Source organism: Panthera onca, chromosome A2 (assembly GCF_046562875.1).
Source record: "Panthera onca isolate mPanOnc1 chromosome A2, mPanOnc1 haplotype 2, whole genome shotgun sequence".
NCBI lineage: Eukaryota > Metazoa > Chordata > Mammalia > Carnivora > Felidae > Panthera > Panthera onca.
The window spans coordinates 27291897-27316211 of NC_138340.1; the positions used below are offsets into that span (position 1 = coordinate 27291897).

At 42.3% G+C, this 24315-nt stretch overlaps 1 long non-coding RNA gene across 5 annotated transcripts in view; it reads left to right on the forward strand.

Annotated features, from left to right (window-relative positions):
* Positions 1–24315, forward strand: part of LOC132678709 (uncharacterized) — a 161618-nt gene that overhangs the window by 32534 nt on the left and 104769 nt on the right. Inside the window, exon 2 of one of the 5 annotated variants that reach the window (XR_009609742.3) lies at positions 22844–23145. The exons of the other annotated variants lie outside the window; for them this stretch is intronic. This is a non-coding gene — a long non-coding RNA (uncharacterized LOC132678709). The remainder of the gene's footprint in view (positions 1–22843; positions 23146–24315) is intronic. 5 annotated transcript variants of the gene reach the window in all.

A 24315-nucleotide genomic window follows, 5' to 3' on the forward strand; every position in this document is an offset into this window, starting at 1 on the left:
CTTTTCTTTCTGCCCTGATTGCTCCATTTTGAAGAAATCTGCTCTCTGACCACATAGCATGAAGAGAAACAAAACTTGTCACATGGTTTGGCGTCTGTATCCTCCTCTAGCTGTGTCTGACTTGGCCTCCAATGTGGTCTCATGGTGTCCAACACATTTCTGGATTCACAGTGGCCACATTCTCCTTTAATCACAGTCTACACAACCAGGGAACACCATACTGGGATCAAAAGAGGAATGGGCGATGATGATGAAAGTTTAGCCCTTCTGACCTTGTGACCTCTTTCTCACCTTCTGTCTTTACCTGTGTCTTTTCAGCTTCCAACTATGGCTCTTCTCTCTCTCTGTCTGGTCCACACTTACTCTTCCAGCGGCTGGCAGGTTCAGCAAACTCCATGTGGTCAGCTCCACTCTTCCCCCAGCTGTAGCTGTGCAAACTCCTTTGACTCCTGGTTCCTCTGGGTGACTGTTCTGCCTTAGCCACCATGAGGAGGAATGGACCACAGGTGCTCAGTTGTAAATAATTAACCTTATGCCTTGCAATTGACTAAAATCAAGCCACACTTTATATTAGAGCCACAGCTGTACATAATCTGACCCTCGGCTTCTCTAGACTTTATCCTCCTTTCTCTCTCCTTCCCTCACCAAATTCTGGCCTTTGTGCCCCTTGAAGCTTCAGGACCCTTTCACTCCTCTTCTGTCTGGAGTGCTTGCCCTACAGCTGGTCCAGCTGTTGCTCATCTTCTCAGCTCACCCTTCCTAAACTTGACATCCAATTACTCTCTCCGCCTATTTTCACTTCCTTCACAGCAATACATAACTATCCATAATTCCCATTTGTTAATTTGCTTACCATAGATCTTCTCCCATCAAACGAATGTAAACTCTATGACAGCAGGGGCTTTATATTTTCTATCACCATGAAGCCACTTAATATAGAGAATGCTTAATGATGAGTGTTGGCATGGATGTGGAAGGAATGAGAACACAGAGAAAGTTCTTTAGTAATGTCTGTTCTCTGTGTGCTTTCTTTCACTTCAGGGACCATACTCTATTGTTACATACAGTTTGGCACCTAATTGAAAACTGAATTGTTAATGTCACAGATGCCAAGTTGTCTTAGTGAGCTGTGGCTGGAGATCCATACCAACCCTTGGTTAATCACCCGTTGTTACTCACATTTGAATAGAGTGACGCCAATGTCTAGTTGATCGTTTGCTGAATCTACCACGTGGATGAGACCGTAGTGCTACCTCTACTGTGTGGAGATAATATGCCACCAGCAGCTGTGTCTGCTAAGGCCTATTCAGTGTTCAAAGTGGGTTCTTCCCAGTAGGCCTTGTTGATATGTACACCAAAACCGACATCTGGGAAGATGAAGTAATACCAATTACCTGCATTTCACAACAAGCCAACCAAAGTTTAGAGCCTCAACTGCAAAGTTGTTGAAATAAAAAATAAATGAACAGACTTGCTGGTTGTAAAATCCAGTTTTATGTAATTCCTGCTGTACCACTGTCTTTCTCTTGGTCCTCTGCATTTTTCTAGTTTTTTCTGTTCTCTACAATTAGTGTACCTGCATGAAAGTTCTATGACCCACAGAAGGTGGGCTCCACAGCAACATAAACCAGTGTCTTTTGTGAATTCCCTTAAAACGTGTTCCTGGGAGAGTGCTGGAGGAAGTCCCCTTAATACTAGGGTGGGGTCTGCAAATTTTTTGGCAAAGAGCCCTATGGTAATTTTAGACTTTGCAGGCAAAAAGGCAAGATCCGGGATCTTACATAATACTTACATGATAAGAGATGAATTTCTGCAATTTTTTTTCAACAATGTGAAAATGTAAAATCTTCTTAGCTCATAGACCATATGGAAACAGCCCAATTGGACCTGAGGGCTACAGTTTGAGGGCTTCTCCAGGGGAAGAACAGAAATATTAGCCCATGACTCCTAAACCAACACCACTCCTAAACTCCTTGACCTTGCCTTGAGCCACAAACCTGGCTCCTTTTTCGGGTGTGCTCACTTCCATACTTGTGTCCTGGGAGCCCCTTCTGAATTCTGTAACATCTGTGGAAAGTTGGGAGAGACCCTATCTTTTAACTTGGCCACAGGGGATTTATTTGCTCACTGGAACCTCATGGGTTGGGGCGGGGGGGGGGGGGGGGGGGGAGTGTCGCTGGTCTGTTGGGGACAGGAACCTTGTTACAGCGTTTGCTATCTGGCTTTCTTTCTCACTTACTCTCTTCAGACCTCTCACAGAAGCCTTTCTGCTCATTCAGTTCTCTGGAACACATGGCTTAACTGAACCCTCATTAGACTTGTTTACTGAAAATCTAGCAATGCACAAAACTTTGTCTTTCGAGCAGTGCTGTACTGACAGGACTACCATGGCAAATGGAATTAGGCCTATTTAGAGTTCTGTTTCTCTATATGTATAGGTAAAGAACCTCATTTTTAACTGAAGTGGGCAGTAGTTAGGATAGAACTTTAAGAACTCCCTAACAAACAATTTAAGACTGGGTCATGCCTTAAACCATATTTTGGCTATAACATGTTTCACTTCAATGAAAATTCTTTCCAGTGCATTTTTTCTTTTTCTGTGTGTGCGTGTGCGTGAGAATCTTTTCTTAAAATTTTTTTAACGTTTGTTTATTTTTGAGAGAAACAGAACATGAGTGGGGGAGGCAGAGAGAGGGGGAGACACAGAATCCGAAGCAGGCTCCAGGCTCCAAGCTGTCAGCACAGAGCCCAACGTGAGGCTTGAACTCACGAACTGTGAGATCATGACCTGAGCTGAAGTCGGACGCTCAACCGACTGAGCCACCCAGGCGCTCCAAGAGAGAGAGAATCTTAAGCAGGTTCAGTGCCCATTGAGGAGCCTGATACAGGACACCATCTCATGACCGTGAGCTCATGACCTGAATGGAAATCAAGAGTTGGACACTTAACCGACTGAGCCACCCAGGCGCCCCTTCCCAGGGGTTTTTAATAGGACTTGAAACACCATTCAGAGTTGGAGGCACAGAGTCAGGATCTTCCCAGATGAAGCCAAAGCAGAGCTCTTTTCCCAAATACAGTTAACCCTTGAATAATACCCACCCCACCCCCACCACCGCCAAAACTTCACTAACTTTTGACTCTTGCAAAACGTAACTCCTGATAGTCTACTGTTGACCAGAATTCTTACTAATAAACATTCAATTTATACATATTTTGTACCGTATATGTATTATATACTATATTCTTACAATAAAGTAACTTAGAGAAGAGAAAATGTTAAGGTCATAAGGAAGAGAAAATACATTTATAGTACTGTATGGTATTAAAATATATGCATGTGTAAGTGGGCCTGTGTTGTTTAAAACCTGTTGTTCAAAGGTAACTGTACTCCATTTTACTGCCTCCTTCTCAGGATGTGGATGTTTCCACTTCCTGACACCTTGCAGTTGTGGTCTCTGACTTGCTTTGGATGATAAAATTTGAGAGGAGGTAGCATGTGTCTCATCTAGGTGGAAATACTTAATTGCCAGAGCAAGGGATTTTTTTTTAAACCCAGCTACAGGGAACATGGAAACCCAGTAGGTAAACAGTCCTCCATCAAACTGTACAGAGTATGCAGTACAAGCAAGAAGTAGACCTACATCTTTTTAAGTCACCAAGATTTGGGATTTTGCTCTTATTGCTGCACAACTCAGCCCATCCTGACTGCTATCCTCAGTCTAGCCCAAAAGCATGAGAGTAGAAGAAAAAATCTGTCCAGCTGGTTGTTTGGAAGAATCACTGATAATAGTGGTTTCTAGTTAGGCTATTCTGGATACAATTGTCCTGTGCACCATGCATGTTGAGCTGGAGCCATGGGCGGTTGCGTATCTTTGAGTAGGAAATCAAACCTCTATCACAGAGAGGGAAAACTGCACTGGCTGAAAATAAAATCTAGGTACTGGGGTGAATCCCATTGCATTGTGTTCTGAAAACATTTATTGAGTGCTTCTGTGTGCAAGACACTGTTGGAACCTCAGACTGCTTTATCAGTTTCTGAAGGAGAACTGCAAGTATTTTTTTTCTTACTTGTTTTCCTTGTGGTCAAGCAATTAGTTAAGACACCTAATTAGCAGCTATTGTACCTCTGTGCAGACAATTTACAAGTCTGTTCTCCAAAAGGGGAAATGTTAATGAGAAGAGAATCCTGTGGCTGAACTCTGGAGGGGACAACTGTCTCCCTTCATTGTATTCACTGGGCAACTTCCTTCCTTCAGTGTGCTGAACTCAGTCTGAAAAAGCCTCCAGCTACTCACGTGACACAGGGTTTATTTTTACCTCCTCAGATTGAAACCCTATTGCTAGTTTAGTGAGCCCTCTTGACCAGCATGAGCAGGTAATGTGAAAAATCAAAACTGACAGCATATTTAAATCACACCCCTAACCCACATTGGGTATGTGTACATCTCATGGTACCATTTAAATCCCCAGATGAAAAAGCAAGGGACATTATTACAATTGCTGGAGGATGGGTCCTGAAGGTAGAACTTTCCAACTACTAAGGACCAAGGATTGGGCAGTCTATGTTTAAGTTGCAAGGGGTGGGGGGCGGGGGGGGAACATTTAGCCACTGACCATTTAAGAAACCTGGAGAAGCCACAAACTATTAAGGTATATGTTCTTATTTTTGTCCAACACACACCTATAGCTACTATAGAATTTCCAGTCCTAAGCAAGATCAGTAGGGAATCATCTTTTTCTCCTCTTGGTGCAAAATAACCAGTTTTATTCATGAAGTATTTTTGTGAATTGCCATTAAACACTTTGTTAGTTGAATAAGGAAATGGCAAGCTCATAAACAAGTGTTTTTTTCAACCCAAGTGTTGATGATATTACTTTTGCTTCTGGATTTTCTTGAGTTATACTCTGCCTATATGTAAAATGGAAAAGAACCTTGTGAATTTTGAATCCTAAATATTTCTGTGTATGGGAAGGGGAAGTAGAAATCTGACAAGGGAGGCAAATCAGAGGCTCTTGTGAGGAGGAGGAAAGAATAAGCATTCCCATGTTGGCAGGACTTTGAGAATTTGCCTTTTCTGTCCAAAACCAATATCTGAGTCATGATGTCAATACTTTTGAGACTAGAAGCAAATATTGAGTATTAGAAATAGAGAACTTCCTTTTTGTTAAAGGGGCAAGGAAGCACCCTTTGACTTATCAAAATTCCTTCCACAGTTAAAGATGCTCAGAGAATAGAACACTCAATTTTGAGCAATCTTCATAAGGTAGGATAATGGGAGATTTGCTTCACATACAAAGCTTTGTATATCTTCCAGTAAGTGCACTTAGTTCCTCCAGCATTGATCAGTGAGGCTGTGGGTCTCCGAGTTCTGTATGGAATGTGGCTTCAAATTCTCTTGACTTCTGATTCTACCCTGGCTGCAACGACCTGTTCACACAGGCTTCAGGCAGCTTTCTGCAGGTAGAAATAAACAGCATCTTGCTTGGGTGTGTATCCCAGGCCTCCTGAATTTGTTTCAGGAATTCCCTGACATCATGTCCCAGTGGGACTGTCAGAGCTGTTTGGCAGGTTTGCAGGTGCATCCTAGAAGCCTAGGAATTAATGATCCTTTGGGAAACTCTTGGCCAATGGGAGTTGAGAGCTGAGGAATAAATGCTTTCTCTTTCTCTTCTCATCCCCTAGGGTAACCACTTTTAAGGCACATTTGACAAGGCTTCTAAGAAGGTCTTAAGGGATCTAGCATTGCAGTGTCTACAGTGCGGGCCAGATTGATAGCATGTTTTTGTGTTGCACCCCCCCCTCCCCTCCGCCCATTCCTGTCTCAGTCCTATAGTCCCTCCCTCCTGCCCAGGCATCCTTTGTCAAAGAAACCACTTGCATACAAAGTTTGTCTCAGGCTCTCTTGAAAAAGCCTGTCCTAAACACATTCTATTCTTAACCCTCCACCCCTCCCCCGCCCACCACCATCCTCTGCCTAGGTGTGTAATTTCAGACTAAATTCAGTCTTACTGCTGTTGGGACATTATTAGTGAATATGAAAGATCCCACTTTTACATTTCCAATATGGTTTTAGCACCAGGGGCCAGTGGACAGAAATGATCCCATTAAAATGGCCAATGACCTATTTTTTTTTTCCTTTTGATATAGGAGAGGTTCTTCTTATGTGTGTTTCTAGCTCCCTGTATTGCTCCTTTGTGAGCCTCATTATAAAACCTTGACCTTCAGGAAAGAAATGAAAGGATAGGGACATTTCATGGTACTCGTGTTCATTCTCTGGATGCTTTTTGATCTTTGCAAAGTATAAACAGTCTGGGGAGAGTGCTGATGAGGCCAGTGCTGTAGCCTTGATCCTGGCATGAGCTGATTAGCCTTGCATGGCAGAAAACCATCACATAGGCTGAAGGTGCATTCTGAATTCTGGTGGAACATGGTGTGTCTGCTCTTGGCCACCCAGGGTAGCAGATGACAATGTGCATTTCACCCTCCCTCCCGAACACGAAACACAACCTCCCTGTGACAGTGATTCGGATGTGCAGTGTTGCCCGTGATGAGACGAACACGTTGATGTAATGGGGCATTTATAGGTGGCTGAGCAGGGCTCAGATAGGACTCATGTAGGCAGTGCCCTGAAGTTAGGAGTGGGAGGGCAGGAAACCATCAGAACTGTTTGCAGAGGAGACCAGGGACTTGGGCAGATGCTGGATGCGAGCAGCGTGGCTTCAAGGCACACAACCTAGGTGTGGTTCTCCTCTAGCAGGGAGCCGAGGAGGGGCTGGGTTCTCCACTCCCCGTGGCATCTCTGAGGCATCGGTGGGATTGGTTCCATGCTGAGATGGCACAACCACGTAGCCGTGGGCATTTGTGCATATGTGGAAGGGGATGGGGACAATGCTAAGAGAATCAGAGTCAGCCAAGCTGCCAAGTGCTCTTAAAACTGTGCTTACGGTGCACTCACTGTGGCACTTTCTTTCTTGTCCCAAATGAGTTGACTCTGCAGCCATGTTTCTAATGGCAGTGGGTCATCTGGCAACTCAGGAAGCTGCTGTTGTCTCTGAATTTCAAAGAATGCCTGGTGACCCCCCAGGAGGGCCACAGCTTGGCAGAGACTTTGCTAAGGGTAGAATTCGTTCTCCAGGGTAAAGCATGTTTGAGTTTAATTTTGTGTTCTAGGAATGTGGAGTGGTTTTTATTTTTGAGGTGAAATTCATATAGCTTACAATGAACCATTTTAATGTATACAAGCAGTGGCATTTAGTGTATTTACAATGTTGAGCTACCTGCTTGCAAAATATTTTCATCACCCCCAAATAAGACCCTGCAGGAATGTCATAATGTGGTTTTAATACCTGACTATGATGATAATTGCTTTTTTATGAGGAGCCAAAAAAAGTTCTAAGAATAAATATATACTCCTTGTTAATTTTATTCTATTTTTTAATGACATAACTTTATTTTTGTTCCTTCCAATTTATAGATGCAATGTATTTTCAATTCAGGAAACTAAAAAAATAATTGTGAAAATCATAAGGCAAAAGAATACCCAGACACCATATGAAGAAGGTAGAAGACTAGTTGGGACAAAGTTCTAGCAAAACCTTTTGCTAAGTTTACATGCTCTGCTCTATAGCCCATGTCTGGATCAAGACAAAGAGTCATGGATGACAATTCCCTGAAAGAATTTGGACAATGTGTCTTCCTGAAAGTCCCATGTGATTTTTGCCCTTCTTCTTCTGGTATGCTTGAGAATTATTGGTTACACAGCAGGAGTGGTTTACAATCAAGTCAGACTAGAGGTAAAAATCCAAGCCCTGCTGCTTACTACCTATGTGACTTTGGCAAGATGGGTAACATTTTTGTGATCCTTGGTTTTCTTATCTGTAAAATGGGGTTGGTATCTGCCTCGTGAGTTTATTGTGAAAGGTAAATGCCTGGCACATAGTGCTGAGAAAATGAAAATGTTTTAAAAAGAGACAACCATAAAGACAGGCAAAGATACAGATGTTTGGGGGCCAGCTCAGGCCAGCACCTCTCTCATGGCAGGTTTGATTTAAGCTCATGCTACCAAAAATGGAATCAAACTCCCACATACTAAAGCCAGGATGGCAAATGTCTACTGTTGGGCATTGTTCACTACTGCCAGAGACTGTCTCCCAATTTACAGCAAGATCACTTTGGGTAGCAAGTGACTCTGTGGTACGTCAAAAACGTACCAGAGAAATGGCAGTAAGTTGTGAAGGGAAGGTTGTGTGTTCTGTACCTGACTAGCTCAGTTGCATGGGAGTTTCGGAACAGGCCCCTCCCAAGGCTATAAATGACACTGGCGTGACAGGCATGGACCTGCTGCCGATGGTAGGATGCCTGATTCTCATGAGGCTGAGAAGAAACTCATGCCCCGAGGGCTGGTTTTGAGTAGGACCTGAATACATCATTTCCTGTGATCCAGGTATGGAATGCAATTTAGAATCCCATTAGTTTTGCCTGGGTAATATATCCAGCCTCTCCAATTTGTTATTTATTCAGGAAATTGTTGAACATCTATGGGTTAGATGCTACCCAAGGTGTTGACATCTGGAAACGAGACATGGCCCTGGCCATCATGAGAGTCCCAGGCTGGAATGGCCATTCCTTGGAGCATCCTGGGGTTGGGGGGGGGGGGGGGTGTCTATCACCTCTCAAGACATATATCCCATCCATCAGAAAAGCTTTCCATGACCAGACACATTTGGGAAACCGTGAGTAGGACATAAGTTTCATTAGGGTTTAAGACCTCTAAGATGTGGTAAAGGGAAAAAAGACAAAGTAACTTAATGTTCCCAATGTTAAAGTAAATAGGAAATCTTTTTGCCACTTAAAACTTCTTAAGGTAGCCTGGACCTGGTATTCCCTGTGGGTCTAGAAGAAATCTGTCCTAAGTTTTCCAGACTGAGATTCATAAACCAATACAAAAATTATACTTCTTCTATAGATGCAGATGTATGTCATGCCTTGGGAAACTTTGAGATCTGATTCCATTTCAAAACCCCCCCGAAAGAGATGGTAAACTGAAATGTTTGTGCAGCCAGCCAGCTTAAGATCAGTAGGAGTGGCTGGCTGGGAGTTTGTCTGTGCTCACTGACAAATTGGTGGCAGTGCTGTGACCTGGAAACACACATCCCTCCGCTCCAGTTGGTCTCTGCCGGGTAGTGTGAATGTAGGTCAGACCAGTAAGCACTTGTTTCTTAGGATAGCATGGAAACCTGTATTTTTTAGATTTGAAATTTCACAACTGCAACCTTGTAAAACACTGTACCGGCCAAACAAAACAACAAAAACACACTTCTATAGGCCAGCCCTTGGAGAGGAGCTACCAAGCTGTGACCTCACCCTGGGGAGATGGGTGGGAACCCTTTGCAGATTAGTAAGATCTGTAAAACAAAGGGTCTGGGAGTTCCCAAGGCAATTACCATGCCTAGGTAATTATGTTGGTGACCACACCCTCCATGCTCTGGAGATTCCCTGCCTGTGCCTCTTCCTTGGCTCTCAGTCAACAGCATTGACACAGTTGATGCCTTTCTTCCCAGAGACGGGTTCTGCAGTTAGCTTGCAGGGCAGCTCCTCCCTCTGCTTGGCTGGTTTTCCTTTTCTCCCCAAGTCTGGAAATGTTGGAAAGCCCAGGGTATAGTCCTGGACTCTTGGTTCTTCCTCATTTACACTCGATTCCTCAGAGATAGCACACAGCCTGTGCTGCTAAAGCCCTGTGAGTGCATATTTATATTACTAGCCCAGTTTTCATTCCTGAACTCCACAGATGTATCTACAAGTCTCTTCTTCAGTCTAGTAGATCTTGAACCTGGCAGATCCAAAGCAGAATTCCTGATTTTTTTCAATCCCCAAAACTTCTCCACACACGTCCTTCCTCATCTTGATCACTGGAGGCAACGGACTTTATGGCTAATTCCTTCCCTTCCTTTAAGTCTTGAACGCTCCCTTCTCAAGGAAACCTGTTTCAGATTGTGCAGCCTACCTTTGGTACGTCTGGTTCCTCCTACTCTTATCAGTCTTCTTCCACAGCACTTCCTTCTAATCCACAACATGTTTTTATGTTTGCTCAGCATCTGCCTGCCCACATTAGAATGTGAACTCCACAGGAGTTGAGGATACTTGTCTGTTTTATTTCCTAAGATACCCTGGGATTCAATATGAAGCACATAGTAGATAATAAATGTTTGAATAAATAAATTCTAGTTGTCATCTGGCAAGGAACTCAAGAGAAGATGTGCTTCAAGGAACAAGCTTGTCATAAAAGCTCAAGTGTTAATGCCCACTAATTAGTGACCATTAATTGGATTGAACCGCAAACCATTGGGAGTATAAAGACAAGGAATGTCTTTAAAATGTACTTGGTATGTGGAAACACTGTTATAGTCAGGGAAAATTTTAAGATGTATGTTAATAAGTGTATATATAATGTGTTTATAGATTCATAGACACTTCTTTTAATTTTTTTTTTTTACATTTATTTATTTTTGAGAGACAGCACAAGTGGGGAAGGGGCAAAGAAAGAATGAGACACAGAATCTGAAGCAGGCTCCAGGCTCTGATCAGTCAGCACAGAGCCCGATGTGGGGCTTGAACTCACAAACTGTGAGATCATGACCTGAGCCAAAGTTGGATGCCCAACCAACTGAGCCACTCAGGTGCCCCTAGACACTTTTCTTCTGATCACGAGTTTCATGTTTTGTTTGATAGGCCAAAAATTCTAGGGGATATCTACCTATTGAAGCATTCCACCAGCTTTCGGCTAGGGTTCCAAATTTAAAACAAAACAAAAAAAACATGTACTGCAGGCTTCTCCCTCTACTGATAGCTCATTTCCTAGTGTGTTGCTAATCTCCAGTTTTGCCCCAAAGATAGTATTTTAAAAACTTTCACACTGAGTTCCTTTGTGTATCAAAGGCCAAGTTATTATCAAAATTATTACTCATGTTCTTTGTCATGCAAAAAAGCATAAGTAATGTTTTTAATAATGCAAGCCATTAAAAAGTGGATGGGCTGAATTCATTGTGTCTGTTTCTAGCCTGCTTTGGGAAAGAATTTTTCTCCACACAACGGTGTAACCCCTTAATGCCTGCATGAGTCTTTCCCCCTGTTTTTTGATACAGAGTTGAACGTCCCTTTCATTTAGAAACTCAGAGCTAAAGCTTCAGCCTTTCAAATCCCTGCCCCCAAGATGGAAAGGTATTGAAAGGAACAGTTTTACTGTGAGAAACAACTTTCTTTGGGGAAAAAAAAAAAAATTGCTTTGGAAGAAAATAAAAGTTCTGGATTGATTTTTAAGTGTGACTGAGACTCCTTTCTTCAAAATGGTCTAGGGGTAGGTTCTTCGGACAGGTGGTACTTGAGGAGTTAGGATGCCCTTCAGGATTGAGGCCTTTGCACTGGCAAGCTTGAAAGTGAGAATGTGGTACGTGTGGAACATGTACCCTTCATTTCCCTACACGATGCCAAAGCAGACATCGAGATCAGGAAATCCTTGTCCAGAGTCTCACGCTATTATCTTTAATTTTTAATTTTTTAAATGTTTATTTGTTTTTGAGAGAGAGATTGAGAGCACAAATGTGTGGAAGGGGCAGAGAGAGAGGGAGACACAGAATCTGAAACAGGCTTCAGGCTCTGGGCTGTCAGCCCAGAGCCCCATGTGGGGCTCGAACCCACGGACTGCGAGATCACGATCTGAGCCAAAGTTCGATGCCCAACTGACTGAGCCACCCAGGAGCTACCCACCCCCGACCCCCCGCCCTTTTTAAAAGTTTATTTGAGAGAGCATGAGCAGAGAGGTGCAGAGAGAGACAGAATCCCAAGCAGGCTGTGCTCTCTCAGCACAGGGCCTGATGCAGGTGGGGCTCAAACCCATGAAATGTGAGGTCATGACCTGAGCCGAAATCAAGAGTCTGATGCTCAGCTGACTGAGCTACCCAGGTGCCCCCACAGTATTTTTTAAATGTGGTAGTCCAAGCAGCCACCACCAGTCACATTGAATTGGCATGTGAAATTACCATAATGGATACAATTTTAAAAAGCAAAATATTTTTAAAAGATGGAGGGCAATTCAGGTAGACCAACACCAAGTCAAGGCCAAATTCAGGTACCTCTGGTCGTTGCTGCTGTGTCACCAGCCTTCCTCAGTTCCAAAACTTGGGTTCCTGTACAGGCTTTTGACCAATACCTCGTGGCCTTCTCCAGGATGTCTCAAACCTTCAGAAAAGGCTTCAGAGCAAGACCCAGTGAGAGTGGTTACCCGAGCTTCCTCTTGGCTTACCCCAGGGTGATTTGAACATCCTGGCCACACATAACCATCATCTTCATCCCAGACTCTTCAATCATGTGTCACACAGATGTGACAAGTTCTGAGTTTCCTTCAGAAGAATCAGGTGGCCTGCAGCTTTAATTCCTTTTCCAAATAGCAGTCTTGGTTCTAGTTAAGAGTCCCAGCCTATAAAGTAGTTACATAATGGGGGACTAGGCAAGAAGGCTGGGACTAGAATAGCTCTCCAGGGAGAGGAATGCGCATTGTAACTTTCTCAAACCCCAAATCTGTAAATGCTGCTTTGCTGTTGAAAGAAATTGCTGTTTATTTTTCCCTTCTAGTTTCAGAGAAGAAATGTGAAGGATCAAAAGAATGGATTTGCCTGGATGCTAGCGTGGCCTGATTAGGTTGGAATTAGTCTTTTTCTCTCTTCACTGAGAGAAGCAGAGACCATCTGCGGGAATTATTCAAATTCGTGTGCCTTCCAGGGAAGCTGTTTTATTTGCCACTGCATTTATTGTAGCACCAGGGAGCTTGACAGCCATTCCAAACTCTTGCCGCAATAGGCACCAGCCTTGCCTTTGGCCATTAGATTAACAAAAGGAAAAATTAACTTTCCTCCAGCTGAAAATTAACACCTTAGATTAATTAAAAAGCAAATGTGATCAAGTCCCCTGGATCTTTCTCTGAAGGTCCCTTCTGCAGGGGCTTCAGGACTGCAGTGAAGCTTCTCAGCTCATGGCAGGGGGTGGGAATGTTTCATCAGGATTAATTTATAATGTAACTTGCCCAATGTGAATAGAAAGAAAACCAGTGGGAATCTAAACCCTCTCTTGCTCCACACAGAAGGGATGTCACTGCTGTTTGTTTTGGAGATGGGGAGGGAGCTAAGATATGCGTGTGGGCTGCATGCTTCATTCTCAGGTCACCTTCTGTCCACATCCCAGGTGCCCCAGGTACTATCTGTGTGACCTTGGGCACCTACTCCATTTCTCCAAAACTTTTCTCATCAAGGAAATGGGAATAAATAACAAAACCTAGAAGCCACGGATCCCTTAGCATATAATAGGCACTCATTAGATGGCAGTCCTCATTGTCAGCATATTAATGAGGGCTGTGTGGTTAGAGGTGCTTTGACACTTCTTACTGATCTTACAAACACAGGTGATGTTGACAATTATCTGTTATTACTTGGTCTTTGGGACCAATACTGCTAATAGTTTTAATTATGCTTTTGCTGCCTGCAGTTTTGTTAGGAGGGATCTGGTTTGACATACCTCAACATCTAATAGACTATGTCATAGCAGATTTCCTTCCATTTTTGTTTCTTCTTTGAAGATGTAGAAACATTGCTGCTTTCTTAATTCTTTCAACTACAAATTTGGCATCTTCTGGACTCTTTCACGTGGCATTGAAAGCTTTTTCTACCTCAACCCATGGACCATAAAATACCCTGGCCACACTGAAATGTCTACATTTTTCAAACCATTAGGGATTTTTCAACTCTCTGCTTTGACTCATACGAGTTTCCTTGTGTTTGAGACCTTTTCTCCCCTCTGGGTCTGGGATCTGGAAAACTCCTCTTTACCCTGAGAGGTAACCCCACCCCAAAAACCCATCTCTTTGTCTCTGATGCTCTCCTCTGATCTTAATCCACATCTTGGTCTCATTCTTCTCTACGGGAACATTTCTCCTTACATTCTGTTGCCTTTTAGTTTTGTGTATGACAATAACAATATCATTAAGGTAGTTAATTTATGGGGCAAAATCACTCTCCACAGTTAGTAGAATATGACCATGCACTAGGCATGATGTGAAGAATGTACTTATGTATGCTTTCCAACAACTTCATGAGATGAAAAGTAGGACTTTCTGTAGTTGGCAAATGGGGAAACTGAGGCTCAGATGTACTTGCCATAGTCCCACAGCCAGCCTGTGGTAGGGGAAGGGCTGGAACATGGGCCAGTTTGTCTCTCAAGCCCATACTTCAAGACACGTGCTATGCTTCCCAGGTGTTGCCAGGACAATTCTATTCTATTATGATGCTCATGTCGGTCCCTCTTTTTAAAATTGTATGTCCTCTGTGGTCTAGGCATGGCTCGTCTGTCATTTCATTCCCTCGGCCTTGCACGAGCCTGCTACCTGGTGGGTACCTAAAGTGTGGTGGAAGGATTGAATTGGGTATGTGGGGGCTAGCAGAGACCAGAGTTGAGGACAGTGGCCCCCTACTCTCTGAAATATGACACAGTCCCATAATGACATCAGTTTGTGTGTCCCTCAGACAATGACTAATGATTCTCAGTCTTCCTGAGCACATTAAGACACGATTAAATTCTGTCAGCTCAGCTCTCCTGCCTTCTAAATTAGAGCAGCAAGCATGGTTTCTCTCCTCAAGTCACGTTTTCCTGCAGCAGATTCCATTCAACCTCCTGACACCAATTTGTGTGATATTTCAGCATTTAGCACGCAGACAGGAAAATGGTATCCCGCTTGTGTCCTCTGGGCAGACAGCCCACTTTGAGGTTCAGCCATGTGGTTTGCCCTCGCCCCAAGTCTGGCCTACTCTATTGAAATTCTCCTCCTGAAATTCACTCATTAAACTCTCCCATGATCCATCACGATGAAACTGATTATCGCAGTGTTGTCTTTTACCATTATTAATCTTTGGAGATTGATGCTCGCTGGTGCTTCTGACTGACTCACATGATTCCAGCTATTAATCTTTATCTCAATCAAATTATTTACTGTTTTAACTTGGAAGGTCTTGCTGCCTCTGGGGCTGAATCTTATCAGCTCTGATGGCTTCACAGTGAAAACTATTTTTTTTTAAATCCCATCAACTTTTTGGTTTGCAAACAACTTCTACCCACAAGAATTCCTGGATCGCCATGTTGTTTACTGGAGTCCCTTTCCAAACACTATTTTCTCCACCTTTTTGTCTGTCCTCCTCCTTCATGGGGGCCAATTAAATGTGGTACCTGAGAAATGACCTTCAAAATCTTTCCAATCACGTACCTAATTCACAGGAGGCTACTGCAGTGGACATAACCTATCCCAGTTTTGCACCACAACCACACCTCCTACAAACTACTCATGGCTAATAACTCAAAGTGTTGGGAATACTAAGGCAGACCTATTCCTGGAAGATAAGAGACTTACTTGTTTCCCGTTTTGGCTCTAAGACTCCCTTATGACTTTTCAGAACCTGCCTTAGACTGCAGGGCAGTCTGTAACACTCTGACCCCATCTTCTCTCCCTCTCTAGTTCACTTGGGGTCAGATTGCAGCATGGTCTGATAGCTCTCCAGTACTGTTCCAGCTTCCTTTCTGAGGATCTAGACTAACAACTCTCTCCAGACAGAGACCTGGCTGCACCTGGAGAGTTTAACTTTAATGGAGAATGATATTAAGGGGATGAGAGCAATCGGTATATCAAAAACCAATAATCTCTCAAGGAGAAAAATGAATCAGTAAAATTATTAGCAGAATAAAATTGAAATAGCTAGTTTCTAAGACAGGGCATGCAGCATTTGTTATTTTAGGGATTCAGTAGATGGAACACTGCCTAATTAACCTAATTAAGATTCGCTATATTCATGAGGATGCATTCACATACTTCTCAAACAATTGGAGGTCAAAGGTGGGAAAGAGACATGACAAATACTATAAAACAGGCTACGGTACAGTTATGTACCCTGAGTTATCCTGCAGATAATCATGTGTTTTTTATTTTGTATCTGGGTGATTTTATTTATTTTTTAATTAAGAGATGTAAGCTGCTTTCAGGCTTATGTGATAATAAAGGAGATCTAAAAGGATGGAGATAACAGTCTTAAGAAGACTAAGTTTCAGGAAACTAATACCCTGCTTCACCGGTTGGGGACTGGCTGAATGAAAGGCTGATCTGATAGAACCTTGACCTTGGAGGAAGGAAACTTGGAGTGTAGTCCACAATAAGCCAGTAATTCATACCTGTTGTACATTGAGGTAGGATGGGCCAGCTGAGTGTGACACGCCCTTCCAGTGAATCTTCATAGATTCTTCCTGCAGAATCTAGCAGGAACCTCAACTCATTGGCTATTGAAGGTTTGTGTTGATGAGTAGTGTTTCATGTCTAGAAAGCCGAACATCGCTGAATGATTCCAGAATGTTCAAAATGAATAAAATTCAAGATATACACATGTTGGCCAGCTAAAAGTATAGAAAGGGGATTTAAAAAAGGGCATAATCCCAGCTGTCTTCCAGAAAGCAGATTTCATGGGATGACTTACTCAAGGTTGTTCATGGAGCTTCTGCTATGTTTTAGGCACTGTGCTAGGTATCAGCATTGTTTGGGGATCACTCTGTTAGCATAATTCCATAGATGAGTCCAAATCCCTGGTTAACTAGTACCCTGGCGGTCCTCCTCCTTCTAGTCAAAGCAGAAAGAGACAGTTTGAGTAGTGGAGTAGTGGTGGAGAATGAATTCAGCTCTTCTCTGCGTGAAGCCCACACCTTCAAAGGTGGAACTCACTTCCTATCTGAGGAATGAAGTGTATACAGATCCAAACTAAAAGCTTTCTATCACACTGTCTTTTAACATTTCTTGCTGCTTTTAGAAAGGGGAGAGAGAATCGGATTTGGTGACACCACTTCTAATGGAGTCTTTACCTTTGATGGTTTTTGAAGGAAGGATCATTGTACGTGCTCGCTATGAAATACTTTCTTTCTCGAAATGTCAGTTTGCTTTTTTCCAGTTACAGACAGGGATTCGTATATGGCACTGTGATCCTGGGGTCTGGAGCGGATGTACTGGTGGTTCCAAGGAGGCCTCTGCCCATACAGTGAAAATTTTCAAGGATGGTTCTCCTGCTTGTGGTGGTCTGAGTCTGTCTCAGGCCCTCTGAAGCCCTGGATTTTACCAGTCTGGCATCTCACTGCCTTTCCACCTCTTCCAGGCAACATTGCATTGCAGGGGAGTCGTTCAGGGAAACCAGACAGCCATCCTAACTCTAATGGAGCTAACCTGTGATGCCAGTAACTAACTGGTTGGTTATAGCTGGCTCGATGCTCTCTCCAGTCATCCAAAACATTCCCCCCACTCGGAACCCCCTTCCCTGGGTCTCTAGGAGAGCTGAATTCACCTCGCTACCATATTCTGTTTTGAAGTTAGCATTTAATACATTTGTCAGTACTGATTACACAATTATTTCAGGCTCTCTGAAAAAAGCTTGGCAAATATACAAAAGCACAAGGAAGAAAAACATTCTTTCATCTTTCTATGACAAATACATATTTTTTTCCCTTTTTTCTACATCAGGGATCTTATTGCCCATACTGTGATGTTACCACTTTATACTCAATACTGCATTTTCCATATTTCCTTGCCTTAAATCTTTTATAAGAGGAGTTTTAGAACTGCATGTCATTTTATAGGTTGGATGTGCCACACCCTATTTAACCACACTTTTGTTAGATGTTTGGAGTATTTTCCCCCTCTAATATTTGTCTTCTCTGTCAGGTCTGAACTGTGTTCAGCTCTTTTTGGACATCCGTGATATTTTTTCCAAGGATAAAATCTTCAAAGTAAGGTTGTTGCCTTCTAGAAAGTGGATTTCATGGCATCCATGGGGGGAAAAAAGGCTATTTTACAAGTTTTGTGGATTTACATCATCTACACCTGTTAGAGGAGGACCCTTGGATTAAATTCGCCGGCGTGCTGCAGGTCACCACAGTGGTGGTTTCTAACGCTGGTTAATTTGATAGGTCAAAATGGGTTCCTCATTGTCATAAACACTTTGTTACTGAACCTGAATTTTTTAAGTGTTTTCCTTTTAGGTTCACTGGATTTTTGTGTGTTTCCCTTTATTTTTTCTATTTTACTTGTCATGCTTTATGTATTGTCCACTGTAATTAAAGTATCATTTTTATTGGCTTGTAAACTCTTAATTAACATAGCAGAGAGTTCATAGCCATTTGTCTGGCTTTTCTATTTTAACAATAAAATTTTTATATTTCATTTTAATAAGGCCAGATATTTCTAAAATCTTTTTTATGTTCTCTTCCTTTGCTTTCTGATCACCTTACGCTGAGAGGGAATAAATGTAAACTATGTTCACTTTTCGATCTTCTGATTGAATTATTTTAAACTTTCTCTGACCTGAATTTTCTTTGATGTATAAGGGGGGTAGCTGTTCAACATTTTGAGGTGGGGAGGGATCTAAGTACCAATTATGAAATATCTCCTTTAGGAATTTAAATGCTACCTTTTGACTATATTGACTATGTACATCAATATTTAATTCCACCCAGCTACCCTTGGGTCAATACAATCATTTTAGTTACTGTAAATTTTAAATATGTTTTAACATCTAGCACTTCACATTCCTTGGATTTTTCTTTTTAATTTGGAAATTATCACTTAAATTCTACTTTTCTTCTGTTTAACCTGTGAGTTTTCCCTTTTGATTATTGTTGGAAATGTTCCTTGGGTGCTTAAGCTTACCTCTTTAGTTAGCTTGCTCTCGGATTTCCCTCCCTTACCCTTCACTACCTTACACAACATAAGGCTTCCATTTCAGACCACAGACCTCTTTGAGTGTTAATACCTATTAACACCAAACACCAGTAAGTGTTAATAATCCTTATTCTTACCTTTCCCATTCCTACTGTATTTCTACCCTTCTCCTTCTAATTGTTTAATGTATGTCTTTCAACCTAGACAGTTTAATAGCTCAACCTTTGGGAAAGGTATACTTACTTTTCAAGTTAGAACTTCTTGCATTTTTTGTTTTTCATACCGTGGGATTTGGAAAGTACCTACATATTCTCAAAACTGAAGGACACCCATGTGAACAGTAATCTCAAACTGCAATTTGCCGCATACCTCCACTTGATCTCAGTGGAGGGAAACAAATGTCTAGCTCCCAGGTTTGCATCCCCTGCAACAGCTTGGTGATCCATTCTACAAACTACCATATGGACTATAGGGCTCATGTACATAGAAACTATATTTCTCTCCTACTCCCTTCTACAAGTGGAATAATAGGTTTTACATCAAAATCAAATGTAATACTGTGAAACATTATCAGGTGCTTTTAATAAATTAGCATACATGTTTTGCAAGTAAGTTTCCTATCCTCTTTTCACATTCCCCCTGCCACTTGCTCTTTCAGTGACCCAGAGTGTCTGTCACTGTCCACTCTTACCTAGATGCTGTGAGTTAGTGTAGACATCTTCTAAGAAGAGGACAACATCATGGGTAAGAGCATGAGTTTAAACTTGATCTATACAAGGCAGATAGTAAACACGTTTGACTTTTTATGTGCCGTAAGTCTCTTTTGCAAGCCATCTCTATCATTATAGTGAAACACAGAGACAACATGTAAATGAATGAGTATGGCTGTGTTTCAGTAGAACTTTATTTACAAAAATAGATACCAGGCTGGGTTTGGTCCCTGACATGTGGTTTGCTGACCACTGGTTAGAGGTGCAGGTTCTGGAGCCCAGTTACCTGAGAATGAGTATCTGTTCACTAATTTCTAGGTATGTGATCTAGGGTAAGTTTCTTACTGCCTTGTGCCACAAAAATAGGGCATTCGTAAAATGAGGATGATTATAAAATATGCTTTATAGGGTCCCTTTGAGGATTGAAGGAATTAGTACAGGTAAAGCTTCTGGAATTTATGTGCCTGGGAACATAATAAGCCCTAAACTCAATGTTGAATGTTGTGTTAGTTGGAGGCCAGTGCACTACATAGACACTGAGAGAACATTTGCAGCTTTTTCTTTCTCTTAACTTCTATTGTTTAAGCCTTGGGTCCTCTCCCAGCCCTCCCCAGAGTAAAATCTTTAAGGAAATGCCAGTGGAGAGGTATAACTGCTGTCTGTGCTGTTGTTTTATTTCCAGAAGGGAACATTGTAGTGGCAACAGAGGGTCTTTCCAGGATACTTTGTAACACAAAAAAACAAGGTCGGCTTTGTTATAGCTGCAGAAAATCTCATTGCTTGTATTTCTTTTCACATGGTTTGCCAGTCAAGATCTATTTACTCCATGGTTTCTTGGCTAATTATTTCCAGCATGGCACTGATTGAGCTGTTAATAAAGTGTGAAGGTGCCTTGCAGATACATTCTGAGCCTTAAAGAAGCCATCTACATCTCAAACTGCAAACTGCTGTGTCCTCCAATCCCTCCAATATTCTGGCGATAGCATCTCCAATTGTAAAATTAATCAAACTTCTTTCAGTGACAGAAATGTTAATTTAAAATTTTTGTCACAATTACCGGGAGTGTTATTGCAGCTTCTGACTTGTAATTAATTTCTCCTTCCCTTTTTCCATCGCTGGGTTAGTCTCCTTTGTAATAGTGATAAATGAAATAGCTGCCTGACCTGTTTTTTTTTTTTTTTATTTAAAATAAATTACTTTACAAGAAAAAAATTACCTCTAGGTAATCAACACCTTCAGATAAACAGGGGAACATGGGGCATTAGGTACTTTATTGTTTCTCTCTGTCTTTCTTTTTAATTTGTGTGTCTTCAGTGATTGAAATGACAAATGGAGAAAGAGCACCATGAGTCTACTTTTATGGCTGTGTTCCCATGTGGAACTAATTTGGGTTGCGGTGTTGGTTTTTATGGGTGCTGGGGAATACCAGCAAAATCAGAGTGTGATACTAAGACATTGTAAATTAGAATAAAAGAAACCCGCAGGGAAAAGAGGAAACAAGATGTTATGTTTACTTGAGCAATAATTAGAAAGTGTAGTGCCCCCTCAGTGTGAACAAGCCCCTCGCTACTCCCAGTGTGGGCTCAGACTAGATGCATGGTGGCCCCCAGGGGAGCTTGCCAGAAATGCAGGATCTCAGGCACAGCCCCAGTCCCACTGAATCAAACAAATCCTCCTGTAACCTGTGTACGTACTAGAACTTGTAAAACACTGAAGCACAGACTTAACGATGAGGTGTCTCGGAGGCAGGTACAAATGAGGTTTATAAACAAGTAGCAAAGCTCATGGTACCTCATTACTACTTGTGCAGAGAATAAGAGATCCAGGATGCATATTGGAATTTCAGAACGTGAACAATTCAAGGAATAGGGAGGAAAAGAGGTAATTACAAACAGGAATTGGTTTTTTTGTCCCCCTGCAGGAAGGCCTAGCTTTCCCATGAGTGTATCAGAATTGCCAACTTTGGGGTGGCAGGGACCATCCAGCTCTACCACAGGAGGTCCCCAGACATCTGAGTGGAAAGAGTAATGGAAGGGAATCTACTGGATCCTGTAAAAATCCAAAGCAGTTGGTATTAGAATGTAAAAAGCTTTTGTTGTGTAAATGGGTTGTTGAGTTGGTTTAGCTGAAGTGATTTTGAGAGAATGAATAAAGATTTTCCTACTTCTTGAAATTGAATGATGGGATATGGGAGGCTGTAACCTGGCTGAGGTGCTGGAGGCTAAGATCAAGTGGGTGCAGCAATGCTCGGGACCCATGACAGGCCAACCCCTCTGCTATGCACTGGAAGTACAGCTGTGAGGACACTGTGGGCTCTACTCTGGAGGAACTCAGAGTCTGAATATGGAGGGCAATGGTCTTGGTTTCTCTCTAGGGCTTGGCTTATTACTTTCTTTCTAGTACACTGCTTTTCTCAGTAATCCAGTCAGTGACTCTATATTTAGCTTCTATTTTGCCTCAAGACATTATCACAAGTAAAGCTAATGAATAGCGGTGAACTCTGGGCTACATTCCCTTGAGTTGGGACAGTTGGGGACTTGTGATGTCACTGGGAATGCACAAGGTAATTAAAGAGGCTGCCTTTTAAAATCTCTACCCTAGGTAAAGGGCTATGAGAATAAGGATTACACACACAATGCTTTTCTGGGGAAAGCAAGACTGGTTTGGGATCTTTGTTGTGAAATCCTCTGTCAAAATTAATTAAGGGAACCACATAATTATAATTTATGTATCTAGATGGCCCCCGATGGTTTGTTTATTAATAATGGGATTTGTTTTGAAACATCTGAAATAGCAATGAAAAGACTAAATGGCCTTTTTAGGGGGGATAAAACTTAGCTAAAATAATCTTTGATTTAATTATAACTTCATGGCAGTTACGGTTAGGATGGGGACATTCCCCCCTTTAAACTTGATCATGTTAGGTGTGAATCCTCCAATTAGATGCCCTTGGATGGGAGGCCCTACGGAAAAGCCAGTATTATTTTTAAACCCTGGCCACATAACCAACAAACCTATTACAGGTGGCAAGGCTTGTAGGAGATAATTGCCAGCCCCCAGGTTCACAGGGAGGTGCTCGCTTCGAGATTGGGCTCCTCTGGCCCTTGATAAACACAGTTATCACTAACACACACATGCTGCTGAATATATTATTTCACTCACCAAATCGAGATTTAAAATGACTTTGCAACATGCCAAATTAGGTTAATTATCTTTTAAGAGTGTTTTGGAAAAAACTCTAAATGTTCTATTCTAAGGCTGCAGGGAACCTGGCATGAGCTGGCCTTTCTTTATTTAAAAAAATCACTTATTTTTTGCTCCTGCTTTCATTACTATTCTTTGCTTCTGCAGACATGCAGCAAATATCTCTCGTGGCACCCTCTTCCTCTGCCAGCCTAGTGTCCCTTCCATGGAGACCAAGGTCCTGTTGGAGAACCTCCCCTTCCTCATTCTCCATTCTTACCCACTGTGTCCTGGGAGAAGCCATAACTGAGCTCAGTTCTGGTTCTTGAAGATGCCCACCCGTTTCCGTTATCCTGACATTTTGGCAAAGACATCTCAGTTCAGCAAGGAGCCTCATGAGGCCAGAAGCAGGGACTTCTTCATCAGAGAATCCTAGCATGGGCACAAGCTCAGGAGGCAGGCTCCAATGGGTATGTGTCTAATGGATGCCAGTGAAGTATATCCACGCCACCAGAATGTAGTTGGCATTCAGTTGCTGGAATGGTGAACTGTGGGACTTCTTAGCTTAAAATTCCTTAAACCTTTTTGCTTTCTGTGGGATAGAGTGAAAACTCTAATAGCACCTACAATGTCCCCCACCAGACTCCTTCCATGCCACTCTCAGTCTCTTTTAGCGTTTAACCCAATGGAGGTTCTCAAGAACCTGACGGTATCAAGCGTCTCCTTGCTATTGCATTTCCAACATGTTCTTTGCTTTCCCTGAGGAGTCTTCTCCTCTCCATCTCTACCTTCCATGTCCCTTTGCTGGTCAACCCCTGCTGCACTTGAGTTCTCTGCTTTGATCTTCTCTATGAAACCTCTCTGAGCCCCCAATGCTGGTTCAGGCTTGTGTCTGTTTCCACAGCATCTCCTACCACCCCACACTCCCAAATTACCCAGAACCTTCACCTTCAAGAGTGTGAGCTCATTGAGGACAGATATCTTTCCTGTCTTATCTACTGTTGGATCCCTGGCCCCTATGCCCTTCCTAGAGCAGCTACTCAGTTGTCTGGTGTTGAAAGACTTAGTTGCCTCTGCATGTTCGTAGGTGAGTTAAATTGTCATCAGAGAGAATAAGCCTCCAGACTTGGGGGCCTCATTAAGAATAGAGTATTAACTCTGGAAGAACCTGAACAGAAAGTCTTGAGAGGTGTATGGATTGCAGAGATTCTGCCATTATGGTAGCTGAGAAATGTCTTTGTCCTATGGGAGCAACAGCGTGCTGAGGGTGACTTCTAGAGCAGCTGATATTGGCATATCAGGATCTTCTAAGTAATCTGACTTAAACGGTGCTCTAGTGCCAAAGGCTGGTGATCTTTGAAGTCTGTGAACTCCTAGAATTAAACGAAAAGTCTTGTGTGTGAATGATAGAAGTAGTTATCCATCTCTGAAAACCTCCGCCCCCTTCCTCTTCCATACCCCATTAATTAGGATTTCCAATCTTTTGTTTACCTTTTCTCACCTTTTCTATGTCACGAAGTAGAAGGAGTTGCTTAAGTAACTCTGTTGGTGAAGAATTCTGAATGCATTTGTCTCTTTGAAAGATCTCGGAATATTTCATTTCACCCTTTGGCATTACTACCAGAAAATTCCTTTCTGGG